General features: G+C 33.9%; 1 long non-coding RNA gene across 2 annotated transcripts in view; it reads right to left on the bottom strand.

Moving 5' to 3' along the window:
• Positions 1 to 17,468, bottom strand: part of LOC307185564 — a 210,821-nt gene that overhangs the window by 124,625 nt on the left and 68,728 nt on the right. The window lies entirely within an intron of this gene.

The raw sequence follows: 17,468 nt of genomic DNA, 5'->3' as shown, positions 1-17,468 counted from the left end.
CAGTCAGGGAAGATCCCACATGCCGCGGAGCGGCTGGGCCCGTGAGCCAGGGCCGCTGAGCCTGTGCGTCCGGAGCCTGTGCTCCGCAACGGGAGAGGCCGCAACAGTGAGAGGCCCGCGTATCGCAAAAACACAAACAAAAAAAAAAACTATTTACAATCCCAAATAAAATTCTTACACATTACTGGTATAAAATACTAAAATAAATATTAAAACCATAAAATACCGAAATACTAAAACCATACTGGAATTAGTCATTAGGGAAACACAAATTAAAATCACAAGATACTACTGTAAAACTATTAGCATGTCTAAAATTTAAAAGTTTGATCATACCAGTATTATCAAAAATGTGGAGCAACTGTAACTCTCAAATACTTCTGTTAAGAATTTAAAATAGTACACTCACCTTGCAAAACAATTCTATTGTTTCTTAAAAAGTTAAACATACACCTACCATATAACACAGACATTCCACTATTATCTATTTACCCAAGGGAAATGAAAGCATAAGTCTGCACAAATACTTTCACACGAATATACATAACAGCCTTATTTGCGATAGCCCAAAACTGGAAACAACCCAAATGCTCGTCTACAGTTAAATGGATAAACAAATTGTGTTTCCCTGTAATGGAACTTTACTCAGGAATACAAAGGAGTGAACCACGGACAAACACAATGATGTGTATGTATCTCAAAACAATTATGCTGGTGAAAGAAACAAGATTTTTTTAAAAATACATATTGTATTACTCTATGTAAAATTAAAAATAAAACAGAAACTTTTGTATAATAGAGTGTGATTGGGTGGGGCAAGGTTGTGGAAATGAGATTGCAAAACAGTCAAGAAAACATTTTTGAGGGGAAGAAAGTGAGATAGATATGTCTATTCTCTTGATTGTGGTTATAGTTTCATATTTCAAATCATTAAATTATACACAATAAAAATGAATATTGTATATAAAATATATCTTAAAGTTGTTAAACAGACACGTACACATTTGAAACTTTTTGGAAGTTACTACTAAAGTTAAGTATACATATATATCATGATCCAGCAATTCTACTTCTATAGAAAGGAAGAATGATGACCAGAAAAATGCTTGTACAACAAGGTTTACAGCCCCATTATTCATTGTAGCCAAAGTCTAGGAGCAACACAAATGTCCACAACATGGAAAATGGAGAAAGAAACCTATTGGGTTATATTCCTACAAAGGAATACCAAGCAGTAATAATAATAAAAAAAAGACCAACTTACTGATACATGTAATAACATACTGCAATAAAAGAAACATTCTGTCTTTATTTGGTTGGTTGTTACATACGATACATATGTAAAAATTTACATGTATTTAAGTCATACCCTTAAAGAGGTGTTTATTTCATTGTATAAAATTATACCTCAATAAAATACCCATAGGTATATGTATGTACACATATGCATATATATGTGTGTGTGTGTGTCTCTGTGAGTATACGTATGTACCTCTTTTTCTATATAAATATAATATAAATATGTAGATACATGTATATACATACATGTCTAGAAACAGAGGTGTGGGGAGGGACAAAAAAATAGAAGGACAATGTGAATCAAATTAAAGCTGGTATATATTTGTCAAAAATAGTCAAAAATAGAAGAGTTTTGTTACATAATGATAGAAGGCTCAATTCCACGAGAGGATATAAAACGTCTGTATTTGTAATCTAATAACATAGAATCTATTAATAATCAATTCAAACAAAAATAAGAAAATTTAAAATTAAAATATATTGTAATAAAAATAGACAATTCCACAAAGTATACATTTATGTTAAAATCATCCATTTATAAATATTAAATATATCAAGAAGATATATTATTTGTAGATTATCAATATTGTAATATGTGGGAGATTTTAAGAAAACATTTAGCATACTTTATTCAATCTTTTTGTGTATTTTTTCATGCATCTAAATAGAAAACATACCAGTGCTACAGTATATAAGACAGTTGAGAAAATCAATGATGTGTTGTGTCATAAATTTCAAAAATGCTGCATCAAACACATTTTCTGAGCACTGTGCAACTATGTAATTATGTTGAAAAATAATGATGTAAACTTTAAAAAATTCCCATCTACTGGCCAAAGAAGAAATCAAAAGTGTCAATAATATTTATGAAAACTTGGAGAATGCACATAAATTTAGACATAGAAGGAAATTTATATAATCTTCTTATATTAAATACATAAAACTAAAGTTAGAAAGTTAGAAAACAAATCAGAGGAAATACAAATGAAGCACAAAGAAGAATAGAACAAATATAAGAATATTACTTAATGAGATAAAAATAAAGACTAAAATATAAATAATATTTTAAAATAAGATAATATACAGTAAAGATATTCAGCAGGAAAAAATTGAATCATATTTAAAACCAAATAAATTTGACAAGTCTCTGACAATATCAATGAAGAACATAAAGAGAACATATCTTTATCATACATATGAACATACATATCATAAATTAAAATACAGATATAGCTACAGATACTGCAGATATTAAATAGAAAAAACTGCATAAATCTTTGTTGAAATTTTAAATAGAATTTAAAAATGTTAAAATAACTTGCCAAAAGTGATTTAAGAAAAAATAAAAACCTGAATAGTATTAAACAAACAAAAAAATTATCAATAATTTTAATTATTTTTACACTCACACATAGAAAAAAGCCTAGATGGGTTTTTACAAGAGAGTAAATTCAAGCAATTGGTCATTTCTACCAAGTATAACATTTATACCTTTTCTGATTGAATCTGAAGCTTGGGGTTCTGAAACTTAACTACTTGGGCCTATTACCTGTTCCCCTCTGAGTTACACTCAGAACCCAGGTCCTGTGAGCAGATTCAGTTGCCAGTGGCACCCATCTGCATTTACACAGAACACAACAATGTGCAGTGGCCCTGAATTGAAAGAGCATAGTCTGAAAATACAAATTTGGTCTAACCCTTTTGTTTCATGTGAAAGGATATTGAGAAGTGCTTTGTGGGTAAAGAATTCAGACAGAACTGGGTCATAAATATCAATGAGGTTAAATGATTCCAAACACAGTGCCTTTTCAAAATATTGTGCCAAAAGTCTTGCCGATTAAGTTTATCTCACCCATATTTAGTCTTCATCTATTTTTGCTGAGAAAATAAATAAATAGATAAAAGAAACAGCACCTTTTCCCCAACAGAGAAAGGTTTATTTGTTGATAAAGGAACTCCAGATCTCTCTCAACACCCAACACAGAGGAGGGTCATCTCCATTTTACAGAAAATAAATTGTGAAATCGGATGCTAAAATACCACTTAAAACTTCAAACAACAAGAAAAATGCATTATTAAAGAAAAAAGAAAGTTACAAATGTTTACTACTAGAAAAATGGTGTAAAATGCTTTTTTAAAGTTAAGTAAATAAGTATTAATGGGGTGTCTTATTCTTTCAAAACATTTATAAGTAGGAACTTTCAGCTAACACAAATAACAGAAGCTACGTGGCAAGACTTAGGTGACTAAAATGACAGAAAATAAAGCACATGGAATTATGCATGTTCATATCCAAAATGAGAACATACATAAAAAATAATTTTATAAGAATTCCTTCACATTTTTCCAATGTGATATAATACAACTATAGCTTAGAATCAATGACAGATTTCTAACTTATGTTAAAAACATTTTATTTAATTATGCTCTTTATACTATAAATAATCCAATAAATATAGATCATGTGCTTTTTACAGCACTGCTTCAAGCTATAAGAAGGATTTTCATTTATCAGTATTTAAATATTCATTAACATCACCTATAAACAAGTAGATGCGAAAACAAATTACATTTATTATTAAAATTTTATTGTGCATTGTTATTGATGGCTAATATTATGGAAATTATTTTTATATAAAAGTAAAATATTAAAGCATTTAATAAGGAAAAATAACCTTACTTAAAATATTTGGCATGTTGAAGATGCTTAACAAATTTGTATAGGAACTAGATGCATATTTTCTTATTTCAGATAATTAAAAGGCATGTATACTCATCTTCCAATTATAATTTGATACTCATATTTCAATTTGAAAACTACTTTTTTTAAATAGATAAAACTAAGTGTCTTAAAGTGTTAATGTATTGACTTAAATAATCATTGTATATTTAAGTTATGATGTTATTTAAATAACGCCCATGTATATATATAAAAATGTCTATATAAACTTCCTATAAAAGTGTAGTCAAAATTAGCTTCCCTATGATTTCAAAGTTTGCTGTTTTATTATAATAATAATTAGTACCACAACAGAAACAGCAGCATTTAATGGCACTATTAACTCAAGAACCTAAAACAGCAACCGCATTAATTATATTCATTATACTTAATTGAACATAATCATCTAACCTAACAATTACTTGTACACTAATTAATAAAACAGCAAGTCTTCTGGATCAGAAATGTATAAAAATAGTCTTTCTTTTGGAGTAGATCATTTTGGGGAAAAATGTGTGAACCACAAGGTATTGTATACAGAAGATACTGAATTACATTTAATTTTAATGTACCTTAATGTCATATTCTTACTGTTAATGACTTAAGAATATAGTGCCAGATATATATATTTTTTAATGTAAACAAACATTTTCCAATAGTCCTTTAGGATTTCTACTGCTCTTGTTAGCGTGTGATTTTGGAGAAGTTGTTACGCTCAGAAGTCATTCCAACTATCATCTCTTTTATCACGTACCCTACCCTAATCCTTTCACCCCCATTGCAAGTACACGATTTTGTGTCCTACCTAAGGAAATATTTATTTCAACTTTGTCTCTACAAATAACAAGCTAAACTAAATACGCTCGTACTATTATATTTTTACACCTCTCTGAATGGAAAAATGTCCCCCCTCCTCCAAGGTTTCTGTACCCAGTGAAACAACTCTTGACAAGATCTATAATGACCACCATTATTATTATATCCCACTGATACTTTTCTACTCCTTTCTTACCTTCTCTGCAACAACTGACTGCAGTTTCCTTCCCAAATGCCCCTCTCTCATTTCCCCTTCTTTCTGGTTTCTTTCCCAGCTTCTCCTTCACAAGATTCCTTTCCTATTCAGCATCAACTTTACCAACATCATTTAGTTGCCCTTTTGGATATGTGTCTTTCCTTCCATCATACGATTTCCCCCTTAGTTTTTATATTATATCTCATTCAAATCCATAGGTTTTTTAAAAAAGAAAACTATATGCCAATATCTCCCCAAATGACATAACTTTTCTCCCACTGTCCAGACCACATATGATAATGATCATGATAAAACAACTTCCAAATGCCAACTAAGGGTAAAGCACTGTATAATCCAAATCAACTCAATATTTTGGTATTAATAATTTGCTCTAATGGGAAAAAATGTTGAGGATCAGATAATTTGAGTTGCTTAAGTTTTCACAGCTTGTAAACTACAAAGCCATGATTGAAATCTTAGTCTGATTACAAATACATGTTTTTCTATCAAGGCAGGTCACTTCTTTATATCCAAATGACCAAGGGATGTCTTAGATGTCCAATTAAACCACCCAATTCCAAAAGTAATTCTATCATCTCTATTACTCTCCTTCTCAAATGAGTGTAAACTTCCTCCTCATGTTTTCTCTATCACAGGGAAGGGTGTTGCATTTCACCCAATCATTCAAGCCAAAAATCGGAGAATCGTATGGAGTCTTCCATATATAATCTGTACACAATTCCTATGGATTCTATTCAGTATTTTTTCAAACCGTCTTTCTTCTACTGTGAAGAAAATCATTGATACTGCTTCATTTTAAGCTCTTATCATTTCTAGTCAGAAGCAGACTAAACACTAGTCTCTCTGCTTCCAAACTTTCTTCCCTACAATTCATTTTCCACCTAAGAGTGAGTGATTTTTTTTTCCATCACAAATTAAATCTGGATACTTGTCTGCTTGAAACAATCCATGTAATTGGAACGAACACTAAATTTCTTAAGACAGTCTACAGAGGACTACATGAAGTGGTCCTAGAACACCTCTCAACCTGTACTCTCTCCCCCAGCTCCCCACAAGCCAGCACTCTGGTTCTCTATCTAATCCTCTAGAACAGTCAGCTTCAGGGCTTTCTACTTCCTTTAAGATATTCACTTCTTTAGCTCTTCTTTGCCGTTCAGCTCACAAATTGCATAATTCACCCATTATAATCTAGACTTTTCCTCTGGTCATTTTCTATTAAAATGCCCTGATTACTTTTCTACAAAGCATTTTTTTACTACAGTAATCCTCCCCTACCCTCAGTTTCACTTTCCCATGGTTAACTGTGGTCTGAAACTATTACGTGAAAAATTCTAGAAATAAATAACTCATAATTTCTAAACTGAGCATTGTTCTGAGTAGCAGGTTGAAATCTCACTCCATCCTGCTCCATCGACCCAGGTCTTGAATCATCTCTTTGGCCAGCGTGTCCCACCCTTTAGTCACTTAGTACCCAACTCGGTTATCAAATGCACTGTCCCTGTATCGCAGGGCTTGTGTTCTAGAAACCCTTTATTTTACTTAATAATGGCCCCAGAGCACAAGAGTGGTGATGCTGGCAATTTGGATATGCCAAGAGAAGCTTTAAAGTGCTTCCTTTAAGTGAAAAGATGAAAGTCCTTGACTTAATAAGGAAAGGGAAAAACCTATAAAAAACTATTTTAAAAAAACCCTAAACTATAAAAAAGCTAAGGATGCTGAAATCTATGGTAAGAATGAACCTCCTATCCTTAAAATTGTGAAGGAGGAAAAAGCAATCCATGCTAGTTTTGGTGTCCCAGCTCAAACATGAAATGTTAGGGCCACAGCGAATGATATGTACTTAGTTAACATGGAAAAGACATTAAATTTGTCCAAGACATTTTGAGAGAGAGGAGGACCACATTCACATAACTTTTATTACAGTCTATTGCTGTAAGTGTTCTATTTTATTATAGTTATTATTGCTCGTCTCTTACTGTGCCTAATTTATAAATTAAACTTCATCATACGTATGTATGTATAAGAAAAACATATCGTACATATAGGGTTTGGTACTACCCTTGGGTTTCAGGCATCCACTGGGGGTCTTGGAATATGGAGAGACTACTGTACCTAAAAATAATGGACATATTAAATAACATATTTGTTTACTTGTTTATAATCTCCTCAAAATACAATGTAATGTTTAGGAGATCAGGTATCTTATTCACCACCTATTCTGAATTCCTAAAGCATTATGTGAAGCAATACAAACATTTATTGAACATATGAAAATACTTTAGTGTCATTCTAATTCTTAATTTTAAAAAGTAGGCCGATTTATGATTAGATCATTTAAGGTACTAATTGTTTCTAATTCCCCAAAACATTTTATTGAAATATACCTTTGACTTCAAAGTTACTATTCCCTCTGGCATTTCCTACTTCTTCACCTATTCAATGCATGGTTTTCATTCCATACAGAGTTCACACATTACTTAATGTATGGAGTATTATCTGGCTTAACCTAATCTGTTATACATATTCTATACTATACAATATGAGCTCATGCAGAATTCTCAAGGCACTTTTGTTATTTTTGGAATATAAGATAAAAGTTAAAACATACACAGAAACTTCCATTTCCAGGAATATGGCTGAGAGGTAGCTTTCTTTATGGTCAATGGAATATGGCTGGTTAGGTATTAGGACTCCCTCTTTCACTGAAAATCACTAAAAAATGAATTTAAGAGATGATAAAATAGAATTTTTTGGCTCAAATCCAAGTGAAAGCAACACCCAAAGAATTGATTATTCCTGAAGTTGCATTTGCCATGACGGCATTTCCTAACCCTGGGAACTTGAACTCCAGGTTTTTCTCTTATGGCAGCATGAAACCAAATGCCGGATATGTTCCACATGGGCTGTGGAAGGGAGATCCCACCGTACATGCAGGATCCTGAAAGCACCCTTTAATGTTAGCGATAAACCAAATTAATCAGCTCCACCACTCATTGCCAGAAGCCTGGCAGGAATTGCACTACCTTCAGCAAATCTGTAGGAGGAAGAAGCTCCACAGAAGTTGTAACCAACAGACCTAAACTGCTTATGATTCATTATTTTAGCATATTAATTTGACATTTGTAATAAACTAGTAACTAAGGTTCATTGAGCAATTGTAGTTATTGCTCATTTTACAAATAGGAAATTTGGAGCAAGAGAGGATGAAGTTCATAGCACAATGTCACAAAGCTAGCAAATGGTAGAGCTGAAACCATCCAAGGCAGCAATCTTTCGGAACTATCAAACTGCCTCCCTGTTTCATGTGGCTGCCACAAATATCACTTGAAAATTCTGATTGCCAAAGTCATACTCAAAAGGTTGTATTCCTACACTACAGATTTTATGGAATTAAAATGTCATGGCAAGGGTGTATGTGAGTATTGAGTTTCTTTCAGATTTCTATGGTGATTTTCTGCTGCTAAATATACATATTTATACATTTTTATATTCATAAAATGTTTTAATTAAGATAACTGAATAAAAAAGGTTAAAAATAGAGTTTATATAGTTTCCATTATAGGTAGATATAGATGGTATATAATAACAGATGTAACAGATGTGTACAAATATGTATATATGAGAAGATTTGCTGAGTTTCTTTATAATACTTTAAGGATTTCATTCCTTTTCTTTTTTCCATGCTTTTTTTAAATCCTAAATCTGTTTGAAAAGAATCTATAATATCATGGAAACATTCCAATAAGGACACGTTCCTAAAAGAGGGAAACAAAAAGATATTCTCTTAGATGCAGAGACTAAACAATGATATCACCCCTACTAATGAAAAGGTATGTCCAAAATGAAAATCAAGTTAGGAGAGTTTGAGTATAATGGAATTAACAGTGAGAAATAAAACCAGTTAAGAGAGTTTAGTCAAAATGCTTGCTGTTGATAAATTTAAATCATCCTGGTCTAAAATTATGAATTAGCCTAGATCCAATAGGAAGTAAAACACAGGAGTAACAGAAGAGAGAAAATCCCTAACTCCTCTGGATTGTAACCTATCTGTTTGCAAAACCTAAATCAACCTCTCCCCCTCAACATGTGGTTTATTTGACATGTCTGCAGTCTTTTGTCCATTTGTAAATTAATCAAAAATTAAGGAAATGTCTCATATTCTGAAATACCTTACTTCTTCTACAACAGACATTTAAGAGCAGGGTAGTATAACTGTAACATCTGAGATACATCAAATGGATTGTTGACTATCTGTCATACAATGACCTCTCTCTATGTGGTAATTATCTTCCCTTTACTCTGACTTCTCCTTGAAACAACCATGTGGCAGCAATCCAATGATTCTAAAACCACTCTCTCTTTAACTTGTCATATGTATAAACATTTTCTCATAGGACCATGTATATTTCTTTGTCTTGAGTTTGTCTATTAAGAAAAATGCATGTACTTGATTTATCTTTCTGTGTGGCTGCAAGCCACTTTCAATCTTCACAGACTACCTGATAATATATTTCTGGTAATAAATACAACCAGATATCAAAAGAGAATTTTTTAAATTCAATTCAATTATTTATTTACCTTATTCATAAATGTATACTGTTCATTCACTATGTCCCAAGTACTGAGCTAGCTGCCTTGGATAAAACTGCAGAAAGGAAAGACAAGATTTCTTGTGCAATTCATAGTCACGTAAAGAACACAGATATTAAGCCTGTAACAGATACTCTGATGAGGAAGTGCAGGGTGCTATGACAGTAAATAGTAGGGGTTCTTCACCAGTCTAAGACTCCATGAAATGATTCCTAAAAGGTAATATACAAGATACAATTTGAAGAATGAGTAACAATTAAGTGCTAAAGAAGAGGGACTGGAGAGAAATGGAAACAACTTATGGAAAATCTCAAAATGAAATATCAGCAGGTCTGTTCAAGGAAATACAAGAAAAGTTAGGTATATGTGCAGCACAGAATAAAGGAGGCAGAAATCAAACTGGACAGGGAATCTTGGCCTCCGTAGGCTATGTTAATGCTCTGAAGTTTTATGTTAGCATAATGAAAACTCTTTGAATCATTTTGATTCAAGGATATGATCAGTTTGCATTTTTCAAAGATCACTGGAGTTTAATGTCACAAATTAATTGGAAAGGAGATATATTGGAGACTGATGGACTAGCTTTGAAGCTATCATAATAGTCAAGTTGAGATATGGGTCTTGACATTGGAGGTAGATAAAACTGGAATGGTTTCAGGACTATTGTGAAGCAAGAATAAATCAGATTTGATGGCCAGTTGGAGGTATGGTTGAGAGGGGCATGAGAAGCCAACCCAGACTGTAAGTGAAGGGATTAGCTTTGGATAAGAAGTGATTCCTCTTCTATTCTTAGTAAAAGATGATAGAGACGGGAGAGGTGGAAATTCAGTCCTGTTGGCAAAAAGTGTAATGAGTTTGTTAGATAGTTTCTATTTTTCAGGGAAGTAGAGGGAGGGAAGTATGGCAGTTAAGAGGCATAAAGTATAGGACACTGATGAAAGTTAATTATTTACTACAACAAGCCAAGAAAAGTGTTGTTGACATAAATAATATTGGATTCTCAGCTAGTGTTAAGGGACAAACTATGCTTTTATGGTAGAGCTGATCTAACCAGCTGAGAGGTTTTCTCCAGTGGATTAGGTTATGGTTTTACCAGCCTGGTAGAACCAGAGCTAGGATAGTTAATATAGGGGTTACAGTAATTGAAGTAAAATGACCAATTGCCCTGATCCTGCTGGGACTGTCCTGGTTTTAGCACTGCAAGTACTGAAACCACAGAAACCCCTCAGTCCAGAGTAGACTATGACAGCTGGTCACCCTCAGTGTTAGAAAGATCTATCAAAAAAGAGTATAGAAAGCTAGATGAAATTAGAGGAATAAGACAGACTTGAACACCCAACATGGTGGAGGGAAAAAAATTAGGGGAGTAAATCAGTTGTTAGGAAAAGAAGTTCCGTTTGAAGAGGGATGTACCAATGTATTAGTTCACTAGTCCAGCAGTCGCAGGGGCTAAATTCTAGGGTACAGGTAACTAGAAGCAGTTATGGAAGATACGTTGTTAGAGGCAAGAAAGACAAGGAACTGAGGAATCAGATTGATGGATCGGTTGACAAGAACAGTATTAATACTGTAACCCACAGGGCAAAATTTCTAATAAAATGGTAGGTACCATTGGTGCATAGGGGTAAAAGGCATTTTACTCTAATAATGTGGGTCTTAAATGGGCAAGAATTTTCAAAAATTAGATCAAGGAATAGTAGCAGGGAAGCTGCTGAGGAACTGAAAAAAGCATTTACCAGATGTCTGGACAGTGATGTACCCGGAGTGTGGCAGAAAGCACAAACCACCAGGAAGAGACGTGGAGAAGTAGTGTCCTCAGCAGAGTGTTAGGTTTTTGTTAATATCAGAAATGTGAAGAAGGTTAGTTGAAGAGGTAAGAGCCTTCATTAACCTTGAAAAGTGAGTTCTAGAGGCAAATAAAAATGCTATCCAACGTTGTAAGCAGATGACGAATTTTCCTAAACATTTTTACCACAATTACACTAAACTTTATCAGGAAGAACATAACCCTCCAGACCTCATTTTTAGTTTGTTCGTTTTTCTTAGTGCTTACCCCAGTGAAAACTTGGACCAAGTGTATAGAATTATCTGTAGGTGCTGTATAAACCATGAAATTAGACGCATATAATATAACCTATGCTCAGGGTGTGAACATTTTTTAATGAAAATGAACCCTGTATTTCTTTGTTTTTAAAAATTAAAATCAAATTCCATGTCAACCACTATATTAGGTAATGTATGAGAAAGCTAGTTTTAGGGCCAAGTACCACAACTTATAACATGTATGCTTGTCACAAGTCTGATGGTGGTATAATTGACAGAACGATGCTAAGAGACACAGGTAAAACATAAAACTTAGCTCTGTAAACCACAAACAAAGCAGCCTTCTAGCCAGAGGTACAAGCTTCCTTGAAATTCATATCTTCACAAATTCTGTCAACTGTTGAAAATAATTCTGACTCTCCTGGTGTATGTATGTGTTACCTCAGCACATTCCTGGGTGTTTACTGTAAGGTAGAGTGCATCAAAGCTCAAGTTTTTCCTTGCCACCCAGGATTCAGGCCTGCCTGAGGTATCTTATTGCCGAAATTAAAAATATATTATTTATCATTATAAACATATCTAACATGCTATAGTAAAATAAGTGATAGATATGAAATGTGATATACCTTGCTTTTAGTTAAACAACAAGAAATATTACAGCTTTTTTTTTTTTTGCGGTACGCGGGCCTCTCACTGCTGTGGTCTCTCCCATTGTCGAGCACAGGCTCCGGACGCGCAGGCTCAGCGGCCATGGTTCACGGGCTTAGCCGCTCCGCGGCGTGTGGGATCTTCCCGGACTGGGGCAAGAACCCATGTCCCCTGCATCGGCAGGCAGACTCTCAACCACTGCGCCACCAGGGAAGCCCAATGTTAGAGCTTTGACTTTAGAGTTGAGTGTGAAAGTAAGATTCAAAGGTAAATTATGATTGTGACATTCTAATTTTAAATAGTTCAACTTTCTACTAATAGTTTAAGTTTCTAAAATTTGATATATACATCTTGAACGTGATAAAATCTAACTTTTAAATATATGTATTCCTTTAACAAAGAAATCTTTAGGAGTTTGGCATTTCTCTAATTTGCAAACAAAATATCCTGATAGAAAAAAAAATAATGTTAAACGTTTAATGTGCAATGTACCTAGCTTCTAGTCTTATAAATTGAAGATCATTATAGAGATATAAATTCACTTAGCATATTTGTCTAATATATTTAATATATTTTCTTATAAGTTTTTAATATTTCTATGCATTTTAGAAATAGCATTAAAAAGAAGTTCTAGGAACAATACTCAGTCATGGTCACCGTTACTGAAAACAAAAAAACAAAAAGCAATCCTAAATTCAAAAACCTTTCATGAGATTCTTCTATGTGCAAGGCACTGTGAAAGGTACTGGGTAAACAAAGAATTGAAAGCAGATAAATTGTAGTTTCTGAATCCTGGGAGTTTATACTCAAGCAAAGGAGATCTACATAAACAATAAAATAATATTCTGATAAGGACGATAGTAAAGGTATATACACATGAATTAATAGCTAAGAGTAAGGAGTGGTAGAGATACAGACATAAATTAAAGAACTGAAGTGATAAATAGGGATTAACCATTGAAAAGTCCAACTAGTAAAGTGCGAGCAAAGGAATAAAGATAAGAGGATATAAGTAATTAAAAAATGAAATAATAAAATGTATCAGTTTCCTGTGGCCGCCATAACAAAGTACCACGAACTGGGTGGCTTAAAACAACAGAAATTTATTCTCTCAGTTCTGGAGTCTAGAAGTCTAATGCCAATGTTCTGGTACTGCTGTATCTTTCTGACAACTCTGAGAGAGAACCTTCCATACCCCTCTCCAAGCTCCTGGTGACAGCCAGCCATCTTTGGCATTCCATGGGTTGTAGACCAGCACTCCATTCTCTGCCTGTCTTCATATGGTGTTACCCATGTATCTCTGCATCTCCACGTGATCCTCTTGTAAGGACACCAGTCATATTGGATTAGAAATGCACCCTACTCCAATGTGACCTCATCTTAAATAATTACATCTGCAACAAGTCTATTTCCAAATAAACTCATACTCTGAAGTGCTGAGGGTGAGGACTTCAATACATCTTTTTGGAGAGACACAATGCAACCCAAAATTTAAAAGCTAACACATATTAAGCGGTCATCAAGCATGCTTTACACATTAAACATTTTACTCTCACAATAGCAATCACTATGCTTATAGTTAATAGTATAATTTTGATTCTATAGATGTAATTTTACCAAAGTCACAGAGAAAGTAGGGTTACAAAGTCAGCCCTCAGCCACCAAAATTAATTTAAAAGTCCACATTTTAATCACTACGTTATTTTGCCTCCCAAATAGCCCTATGAAATTAGATCCACGTATGGCACCTGACAAAAGAGGAGCTGGGAATTGAAAGAATGATAGATCTGAAATGGATGGAATTTGTATTTTATTTGGAGACAGTTACAAATGTTTGCTTATTAAGGAGGAGTTAATAATCAGATCTATGTTTTATTTTAAAAAGTTACAACTGGTAGAAATAAGAACCCCAGTTGTCTGGGGAGATATTGGAGTTTAGAGGCTAGTGTAATAGTATGTGAGGAATCATGGATGCCTGGACTTTGGGGCTGGGAGAGGTATAAGCCTAAAACTGAAAAGAGGAACAAAATTCAAGAAAAATGGAACTTGGATATAATTTAATGTGAGGCTAAGAAAGATGAATGATTCAAAGACAGCACTATGATCTCTAACTTGTATAATACAAACAATACTGTACCACTAACTAAGACCAATGGGGAGAAGGTGATAACTTTACTGATTTAATCCAATTTATGTAAATGATATTTTAAAATTTAATTTTCCTTATTGTCGTATGCTATTTGTTTTGTGCCTATTTTTTTTTTTTTAATTTTTGGCTGTGTTGGGTCTTGGTTGCTATGCACGGGCTTTCTCTAGTTGTGGCGAACAGGGTCTACTCTTCGTTGTGGTGCACGGGCTTCTCATTGCAGTGGCTTCTCTTGTTGTGGAGCATGGGCTCTAGGCACATGGGCTTCAGTAGTTGCAGCACGCAGGCTCAGTAGTTGCGGCACGCAGGCCCTAGAGTGCATGGGCTTCAGTAGTTGTGGCACACGGGCTCAGTAGCTGTGGCTTGCGGGCTCTAGAGCTCAGGCTCAGTAGTTGTGGTGCACAGGCTTAGTTGTTCCACAGCATGTGGGGTCTCCCCAGTCCAGGGATCAAACCCAGGTTCACTGCATTGGCAGGCAGATTCTTAACCACTGCACCACCAGGGAAGTCCCGCTTTGTGTCTATTGTTTAAGTAATTTTGGTAGGAGACTGGGTCACATTTTAGATAGAGGCTAGGCTCTTAGGATCTCCACTATGTGGCCCTCATAGGTTCTCAGCTGCTCACCAGTGGACTTCCCAGATGAATTAACAGTAAAAACCATTTGTCAAAGGAGACTCATCTTATGATGGATCATATCACAGGACATATCTCAAAGAATAAATGAGATAACATTTCTGAAGTGTCTAGTATACAATGCCTGAAACAGAAAAGAATCTCAATAATTGGATCTTCCCTCATCTTTAGTTGAATTAATAGAAAAAACCAAATACACAAACAAAAAACAAACTAAATCCTAAGGCCTATGTACTTATAGAAATAACATTAATTTTTTTAAAAAAGTGAGGTCTTAAAATATTATCTACTGGGCTTCCCTGGTGGCGCAGTTGTTGAGAGTCCACCTGCCAATGCAGGGGACACGGGTTCGTGCCCCGGTCCAGGAAGATCCCACATGCTGCGGAGCGGTTGGGCCCGTGAGCCATAGCCGCTGGGCCTGCGCGTCCGGAACCTGTGCTCCGCAATGGGAGAGGCCACAACAGTGAGAGGCCCACGTACCGCAAAAAAAAAAAAAATATATATATATATATATATATATATATATATATATATTATCTACTAATTATATCCTATAGGATTTTTAAAAATAACAATTCTGTATTATTACTGAATTGTACAGAACCTCCTGACAGCCTAATCAATTTTATGCACATTCTAAGTTAAATAGGAGCTATTGCTACACCTAAAATCTAAAACCCAGGCAGATTATTGGATTAATATAACTACTACTGAGCCAAAAAATTGAACACAATTGTATAAAATTCCATAAAAATATCACATGCGATGTCTCATTTATATATCTATTTATTGTAAGATATGTATTAATGTTATTTATGCTTATAAGGTACTTTGATTATCACTCTAGAATGCTGCTGTCCAATAGAACATAATGTGAGTAAAAAACAATTTTATATTCTCTATCAGCCACATTTAAAAAGTGAAAAATACTTAAAATTTAATATTAATGTTTAATATATGACACATATTACAATTTCAACATGAAATCAGAATAAAAAATAAGAAATATTTTACATTCTTTTTTCAAACTAAGTCTTCAAAATTCACTGTACACTTTACACATAAAGCATATCTCAAATCAGATACGCCACATTTCAAATGTTCAAGTGGCTACTGTATGGATGACACCATTCTGGAAAACACTGTTGCTCATCATATAATAATGTTTATATATAATTTCAACAACAATAAAAGTAATCCCCATATAATATCAAAATTTTAACCTCAGATTTACCACCATATCTAAAATAAGGAGAATTAATTTGTCAATTTTACCTTCTGGACAGTTTTACTAAAATTATACGTTAAAGATGCAAGGAACTACTCGAAACTAGATTCTTCAAGGGCAGAGATCACAGGAAAAGAAGTTACCTTAACTATTCAAGAGTATTTAACTTAATTAAATATATAAATAAATGTGCTCCTGATTTGCCATCTCTAAGGAAGGAGAAGCCCCATATGATGAGAACATGGCTTGTTCTGTTTTGTTTTAAATTATCTTTTCTTCTAAAAAGCTCAGCTCCCTGTATTTGGGGAGCAAATGATGGGGAAAGGGGGCATTGTGAGAGTTCAGACATCCCTGCCCGTCATTTATTAGCTTTGTTGACTTAGTCAAAGTACTTACCTTATTCTTATGTAGTCACTCTGAGGTGATTTTATGTTTATTAAATCCCAATATAAGAACTGGGACTACTAGAATGTTTTTCCCTAAATATACCTTTTAAAAATGGTATATGTGAAGTAGAAATCATCTGAAAAATAGTACTTCATCTGACTGTGTATCAGATGATGTTTAGTAGTCTTATGGAAAATATCCAATACAGAAATTCAGAAATACTACTGCTTTCTCCACTCTCCCTTAAGCAAAAGGCAATGTAGAAAAAGATTTAATTCACTGTACTTAGAGGAATGCCAAATTCAGTTGTCTAATTCTCCATGGCTCTATCTTTTATAGTTAAATCTAAAGAAAATAAGACCCCTGCTGTGAATTATAGGTAAAGCGGAAAAAGAAAAATATGTATCTTACCCACTCAACATTTTTTCAGTAACAACCACTCAAAGACTGTAGCAAGGTGTGATCCAGTAAAGTCCTTATTGGCATGAAACAGGAAGAGGCTTGACTGGAGTTAACTATAGATGTTATAAGTAAGAAGGTAAGGTCAATAGCGAATGCTAAATTTAAGAATCCAAAAGATGTTATTAAGATTGTTTTTATACAATTAAGCCCTGCAGAGCATAGAACGATTCTGGGACAAGATCTTGTAGTAGAAGTAACTTAAAATCTAGATCAGAATATAAGGGGCATATCTATTATAATACATTAAATAATAAATGGGTCTAGCATTACAAAATATTGG

Source organism: Stenella coeruleoalba (genome assembly GCF_951394435.1).
Source record: "Stenella coeruleoalba genome assembly, chromosome: 4".
In the NCBI taxonomy this organism is placed as follows: Eukaryota; Metazoa; Chordata; class Mammalia; order Artiodactyla; family Delphinidae; genus Stenella; species Stenella coeruleoalba.
This window is presented reverse-complemented; position numbering and strand designations above follow the sequence as displayed.